Consider the following 7,415-nt stretch of genomic DNA (forward strand, 5'->3'; position numbering starts at 1 on the left):
ATATCTTCATTTCCACTGGATTTAGGAAAGGCTAAATGAAGTGCAAAGGAACGTGAATTTGAAAGTTCCCATGCATTGCTTCATAGGAGTACTTACTTGGGAAGGAATATTATTTGGGAATTTCCCAATTATTTGGGAAGGAAGGTAGTTCAGTCTGCATAACAGGCTTTCCCCTTTCTCCACACGTTTTTGGATGGCACTGGGGGAGAGCAAGTGAAGGAAGGAAGGTGGAGCAGTGGAGAGTGGTTTGCTCAATGGCGGTTCTTGCCAAGGATGGCAAATGCTGAGAGGCTCCTTTGGGGATTACAGAATGCTGGGAAGAATTCTAAATCAGGGGGGTGAGGGTACTGGAGGCTTTATTTTGTCATTAAAATACACATTCATCACACAGCCTTCACCAACTTTGCTTACCTCAACAAAAACAATTCCCCACACTAAATGAAAAAGAACATTAGCACAACTTTCTGATGTCCTGATTCACAGTGCAGGCAGGCTGAAGGGATGTGGGGAAGGGATATAAAGCACAGAACCAGAGGGAGGTGGGAACACTAAAACAATTGGAAGAGATGAAGAGGAATTTGTGAGGGAGGAGAAGTGGGAATTAACATGGAACTCAGCCACCAGTAACAGTGAAGATTCTTGGGCAAGGGAAGAATAACACGAGGGGAGAGGAAAAGTGTGAGGAGATGGATGAGGGTGAGTGGGTGGGTTTGTTTGTTTATTTTAAAGAAGAAGATAAGAAATTACTGAGGAAGAGCAAAGTATAGAAGCCTTGAAAGTGATCCAGTGAAGAAAATTTAGAAAAGTAGAAGAGAACTGTTGGGAAAAGAAGTTTTTGGAGGCAGGGGGTGCTGAGAAGAATGGCTGTCTAAAAACACTGGAGCCCTGTGGAAAACAGGGAACTTCGCACCCAGAGGAGGTCACTGCACCAGAGGATGGAAATCTGGTGTTTGAGAACAGATCTAATGTGAACAAGGGAGAAGAAGTCAAAGTAAGTTGCTTGTTTTTTAGGGAAATGGAGTGAAAATAACAGCTGATATCTGTCTTTTCTGATGGAGTAAGTGGCCCTTTTGTTGGAGAAGGGAGCAAAACTTTTGTTTTTCCTCATGACATAACATTTTGGGCAAGCATTTTTAGAGCAGCAAGAAATTAAAGATATTTTATGATTTTGTGGTACATCTATTTGGGAACAGGGGGAACACAGTGGTCTAGAATTATTCGAATCTTGCTGAGGTTTGGCTCACTGCACTGAGCAATATTTTTAATACCACATGTAAATTAGCCTTGAATTTTTATAATGGGAGTTCTCCTATTATTAGACTTAAAAGAACTATACGATAAATACATATGGGATACTTAGTATATACTTAAGGTAGGATTGTCTGCTCCACTTTATCTGTTAGCAGTAAGAGGAATAAAGCCATGTTTCTGTGTGGCAAAGGGGGACCTCTTCCCCTGTTGGGCCCTCTGAGCAGTTCTGTGAATTAAATCCAATAGCACAGTGTTTGCTGCAGTTCTTAGGTCCTCTATAGATGATATTTGAGATGTATTTGCTTTCAAAAAGAGTGACCGTGGTGTTTCAACAGAAGCCTGACTGTTCTTATTTAGAAATTATTAACTTTTGCCTTGAAAATAAATTCTTCCTGAAGTAAGTATCTGGAGAGGATACCTTTTGTCTTCCCTAGAGAGGTTTAATAAATCACTGCGGATGTCTTTCTAAAAATAACAAAGCTGCTTCTGCCACTTTAGTTTTAGTCACAGCAATTGCCAGTGAAGATCATAGAACATAAAACAAAAGCAATAATTTTGTACGTCTTTTTTCTCCCCAGAGTTCCCCAATAAGCACATTATTCCCAAAATGTCTCTTATTTATTCAAAGGCTAAATATTAACTTTAATTCGCAATGCTCAGCTGTGGGTTTACTGATTAAAAGGAGGGTTGGATCTCAATAAGGGAAAAAGTTGAATACTTGGAAGATTTCTTAAACTTCAGTGAACCTTTCAAGCATTTTTTCTAAAACTAAGATATCCATAGTGTTTGAGTTAGTTTTTGGTTCATAAACATTTAGTTAGTGGGCTAAATCCGAGTTCCTAGAACCATGCAATCACAGGAGCTGTTGGCAAGAGCACAGGGGATGCTGGTAATTCCAGAGTTTGTAGCAGCAAAAAAACATTTGAAAATGTTATTCAAATGTGCACAGAAGGTAATATAAGGAATAAACCACCAGACAGTCCAAACCTTCACAATTTTAGAGGCAAATCTTGTGATCTGGGTCTGGTTCCAGACTGGGGGGCTTGGAGGTGGGTGATGCTGCCAGAGCTCCCTCTAGTGCCACCATTCCTGCTGCACCTGTAGACCATAATACTCCTGCTAAGCATCAAATGACCAGGTGATTTGGGTGGAAGCTAAAAGACCTATCCAAACCCTTTACCTTCTAATAACAGCCAAAATTTGATGGACAGGGTGGTGATAAGAGTACAGGGAACACCTTCTCTTCCTGCTTTGTGGACTGAAGATGTGCTAAAGCTGGTCCTTGTGTCCTGCCACAACCTGCTGTCAGTGCTTAAGTCCTGGGAAGAGTGAGGGTTCAGGTGTCACTGAGCTCACTCCTAGGACATATATTCCTTAAGGCCATTGCAAAGACCAAAAGCAACTTCTTTGATGTGTTGCTACAATTCCTGGTAAATAAACTGGTGTCCCTGTAGGACACAATCTTTTGTTTAAGTGTAGAAGATGCTGAGCTTGTTCAAACCACTCTTCAGTTCTTTGTGCCTTCCCCTGATGGCAGGAGGACAAGGTTCATTGATGGCATCCTGCATCACTTTTATTGTGAATTTTTCCCACCTAAGCAACAGATAAACATTGCAGTGAACTGCTGTGTACACTTTCAGGTCTCTGAGAACATCCCAGATGATATTTTCGAGGAAGAAATTCCACAAGTAAATGTTCAGTAGAGGTTTCACTCTCCTTGGACCAGCAAGATAACTCTTGAGTCTGTGTGCTTGTGTCTAAGGGATGGATGGATGGATGGATGGATGGATGGATGGATGGATGGATACACTCACTCAGAGGTGCTGCCTTGGAGATCTGAGTGGCTGTGTCTACAAAGACATTTTTTTAATGGAAAGGTTATGAGCCAGGTTCAGTCCCTGAGGCTCGGGCCTATTGCCAAGGCCATCACTGACAATCCTTAGGGATACTCCACACAGCACTGTTTCATGGGCCAGACCTGGCAACACTGTTGAAAAATTGAGGTGCAATTAGCACCAGTTGGGTCAAAGCCCATATTCCTCCTGGTCCCCAGTCACACACCCCTACAAGAGGCCAACTCTAAATCCTCAGCTGAAGTGCAGGACATGACACAGAGGCAGGTGTGAGGTCATCTACCCTGCCTAAACAGAGATTGATTTAGTCTTTGAAATGTGGGGTGAAATCAATTTTTAGCTATTTTCGTTAATTGTAACATGCACAAATGCATGTTATCTGTGTGAGCATCCAGTTTGCCTTCTCAGCGACACTCTCTACTATTGAGTCCGAGTTATTTAGGGTAATAGAGATTTATTTTCCTTAGGTTTAAATGTTCCATTTCTTATTTGCAGTTGGTTTGTTCTTTTGATGAAAAGGTACCATCTACCTTCTCAGTGCCTTTTAAGAACTTTCTGTTAATGCTCCCCTCTAGAATAATTTCCCATTACTGAAGTCCAAAAAACTGCAACTACTAAAACTATGGAAAGACACAACAAAGTGTTTTGATAGGAAAAACAGGGATATGCTACTCTTAAAGCAAGTTCCTTTTTTTCTGATTGTGACTCACTGCCCTTTTTTTTGCAGGAGGAGGGCTGTACACTGGTATAATCCATGGAATTTGACAGATTCACTCTCTGAATAAGAACTGATGGCTACTAATTTAGGAAAATCTCACTCAAGTGTAAAACCTTCTAAATAGACTTTGTTAATGTGCTTTGTTACTAATTGGAAAACAAATCCCAGGGGATCTGCAGCTGTTCACAAACAGCTCTGTAGATCTTCTTCTCTGTGGGATGACTCCATGCTCAGACCCCATTCCCAGTATTTTCTCCTTCCTGACCTGCCCCAGGCAATCCGGCCACCCGTAGCCACTATTTTTATTCCCAGTGAGTAGTGAAAGAAGGAGAGCTGGGAGGGAGTAGAAGGGATCAGGAGCTCTGCTTTTGCCTAGCCAAGGAGGCAACCCCCAAAATCTTTCTGGCTTCTTTACCCCCAGTGGCCTCAGAACCCTCACCTCAGCTCCCTAACTCCTGTCTCCTAGTGACCCTGAAGACTCCTTTCCTAAGCAACACCTCAAACATGGATGGTGAAGCTTGTGCCAAAAAGATGAGGAGCTGCAGTTGTGAATTTTTAGCAGCATCAGACAGTGCTGTGCCCCAGCCCTTGCCAGGACCCTCCTGCTCTGATGAGACACCAGCAAACTTGATCTGGTGCAGCCATGGCAGTGCCACAGCCCCATGACAAACAATTCTGGCCCCACTCTGCATCTTTGAAACCAGCTATGGTAGATACAAATCTTCTAGTAGTTAGTTGGCCATTTGTTTCTAAACTGAATAGAGCTCCTTCATGTTCTATAATAATAATAATTGTTAATTGGCCTTTTTGTTCTCTGGCTCTCACTTGTTTCCAGGGGTAGATGCACCACTGAGAAGGATTCACCAGTTCCTTATCTATCTGATGTTCCTTATCTATCTTATATGTAATATTTCTTGCATATCTAGTCTTCATTATTGTCCTGGATCCCCATGCAAACCTAAAGGATTTTGGTTAAAAATGACGCACATTAAAAACGAACCTGTAACTGTTAAATCATCTAAAGAAATGATAATTAATAGAAGGTACTTTTAACGGAGGGTTGAATGTCACACTTGCCAAGCTGCCAGGTGGGATTTCTGTTCCTCAGAGTGTGATGACCCTTAGGTAGTAGGTGCAAGGTGAGTTGGTGATTTGACTTCAATTCTTGCTGACTTAAAGTTGTCATGGTTGTCAGTTTAATTTCATGAACATTTCAAAGGGAAAATACTGCACTTTAAAATAAAATATGGTTATTTTACTCAGGATTATAGAGAGTAAAGAAGGGTTCTGTAAATCTTTAAATGAATATGGCTTTTAAAATAAAGGTAGGCACTGTGACAAAGCTGTTTGGCTTGGATGTTGGTTGCACTACAGAAGCTTTACAGGCTCAAGGATGTTACATACAAGACTTCAAATTTCTTTCCAATTTTTCTCAAGTGAATTTTCTCTCTTCAAAAATGTAATTATATTGTGCACCTGCTACCGTTGCTGTGCAGTGAGTACTGTGAAGAGTGTGACTCTCCCTGTGGCAGCAGCTCTTGCTCAGTCCAAGTGCAGGGAGACTCTCACACAGCCCCAGAGTTCCAGCCATCACCTCCACCAACACCCCCTCACCGTGGCAGGAGCAATTCCCAGCCCCTCACCCCCTCACAGCCACAGCCAGGCCACGTGGGCCCGCTCCGGGTCCGTGGGTGCCACCGAGGGTGACAGTCGCACGCCTTCCCCCACCACTCCGAAAATCCATGTGATGGCTCAGGAATTCAGCCTCACTCACACCACAGGAATTTCACATCCCTGTGCTGAATGGATTTGATTGCAATCTGGAGGCTCTAAATTTGGTCTGTTACATACTCTTACGGAGGAGAGCTGGGCAAAAGATGCAAAAATGAGAAACTGAATGAGATTCATCATTTAATTTCTCTCATCCCACTTCTCACACTATCTTTCCCCTCTGGTATTCTGTTTGATGGCATTCTATCAAATGGTTCAGAGTAATGACTCAAAAGTGTGAGAGAGTGAGCCTGAGATGCAGGGGTAGCTGGACCCCTGGCCTTTTGGACTGTCAGTGGCCAGGCAGAGAGCAGACAGGAGGAGCAGGAGAAGAAAGGACTCCACTTCCCCCTGCGTGTTCATTCCCTGGAAAGCAGAGAGCAGCTGAAAGCAAGCAAGGTGAGGATAAATTAAAGATGAACCAGACCCAAGGAAGGGGAAAATTTTCAATGCAGCAGTGATGTTTTTTTGGTTCACTGAAGGAGTCTAAAAACAGAGGGATACTATAGGGAAGATGTTAAGTGTAGCTGGGCTGCAGGGAAAGCTCCAATGCCACCTGCCCACGGCATGGCAGGGGGTATCCTGCATTTAAAGCTGCCTGTCAGATTAATGTGACCTCCTGTGCTGCTGTGTAATGGCCATATGACACTGCTACAACAAAATATTTTCATGTTGCAGAGCTATGCAGGATAACAAACTGCTGTGCTATGTATCTACAAGAGAAACAGGCTCTTCTTTCCATGAGAGTGTGGCTGGCACCTCAGTGACACTGCAGGTTGAAAAATATGGGACATCCACTAGGATGTATTACTGGAGAAAGGGGAGATGGGAAAGCAAGTCTGGGAACCTCTTCTGTCTGGCAGCAGAGCCCCAGATTTGTGCCCACCAGGGTTTTGAAGTGTATAGCTAAATTTTCTGGTAAAAGAGAGCAAAGGGGATTCTCAAGCATCCAGATGTGAGGCTCTGAGTCAAATGCTGCCATTCTCTTCTGACTGTGCTCTGGGATCAACTAAGTGATGATGTAAGTGGTCATGATGCTAATAATTAGCTTTTATGCAGCTTAGCTTTAAAATGGTGTCAGATCCAGTTTACAAAGAGAGACACCAACACCAGAATTCCCTTTCAACAGGTGGAAGAAGTGGGCAAGAAGGAATGAAAAATTTGCCCATCATCCCTTAACAGCCCAATAATAAAACCATAGTTTGGACCCTTTAACGTGTCTGAGGCAAGCCCCCATCCCATCATCTTTTTAAAAATAGGAGGTGACTCAGTCTGTAACAATGTTCCTTCACCCTGGCAACTTCATATTAACCTCTGGAGGTGAGGGAAAAAGTGTATTCCTTGGTAAAACATCAGTGGCACTGCTGCTGCACAGATGTGCTGCCTGGTGAGCTGTGTGATAGCAAAGCCGAGTGCTCCAAGGGCTCTTTCTCAAAACAGGAAATGTAAAAAGGCTGGTACAAAAAATGTAATTACTTGTCATCAGTACGGGAGTATCAGCTCTGAATGGGGTGGGTTAGTGCAGGTGTGACCTGAGCTCTGTATTCACCTCAGACCTTACAATGAAGACCATGAAATATGTCTTCCACTCCTTAGAGATTTAGCTGTATCCTGACAGCAGCAGAGTTGTAGCAGGATTGACGTCTGACAGTCGGGCCCTGGGTTGCCATGGTAACTGCCTAGGATGGGGTGCACTTAAGAAAAACGCAACTTCTGGGCTAAATTGTGGGCTGGAGGGTGGCAGATGGATGGGATTCAGCTGCCTCAGAGGGTGGTGCTCCACAGCCAGACATGCAGATTCAGGAATCTACCCAGGTGGTCGA

Source organism: Pseudopipra pipra, chromosome 2 (genome assembly GCF_036250125.1).
Source record: "Pseudopipra pipra isolate bDixPip1 chromosome 2, bDixPip1.hap1, whole genome shotgun sequence".
Taxonomy (NCBI): Eukaryota; Metazoa; Chordata; class Aves; order Passeriformes; family Pipridae; genus Pseudopipra; species Pseudopipra pipra.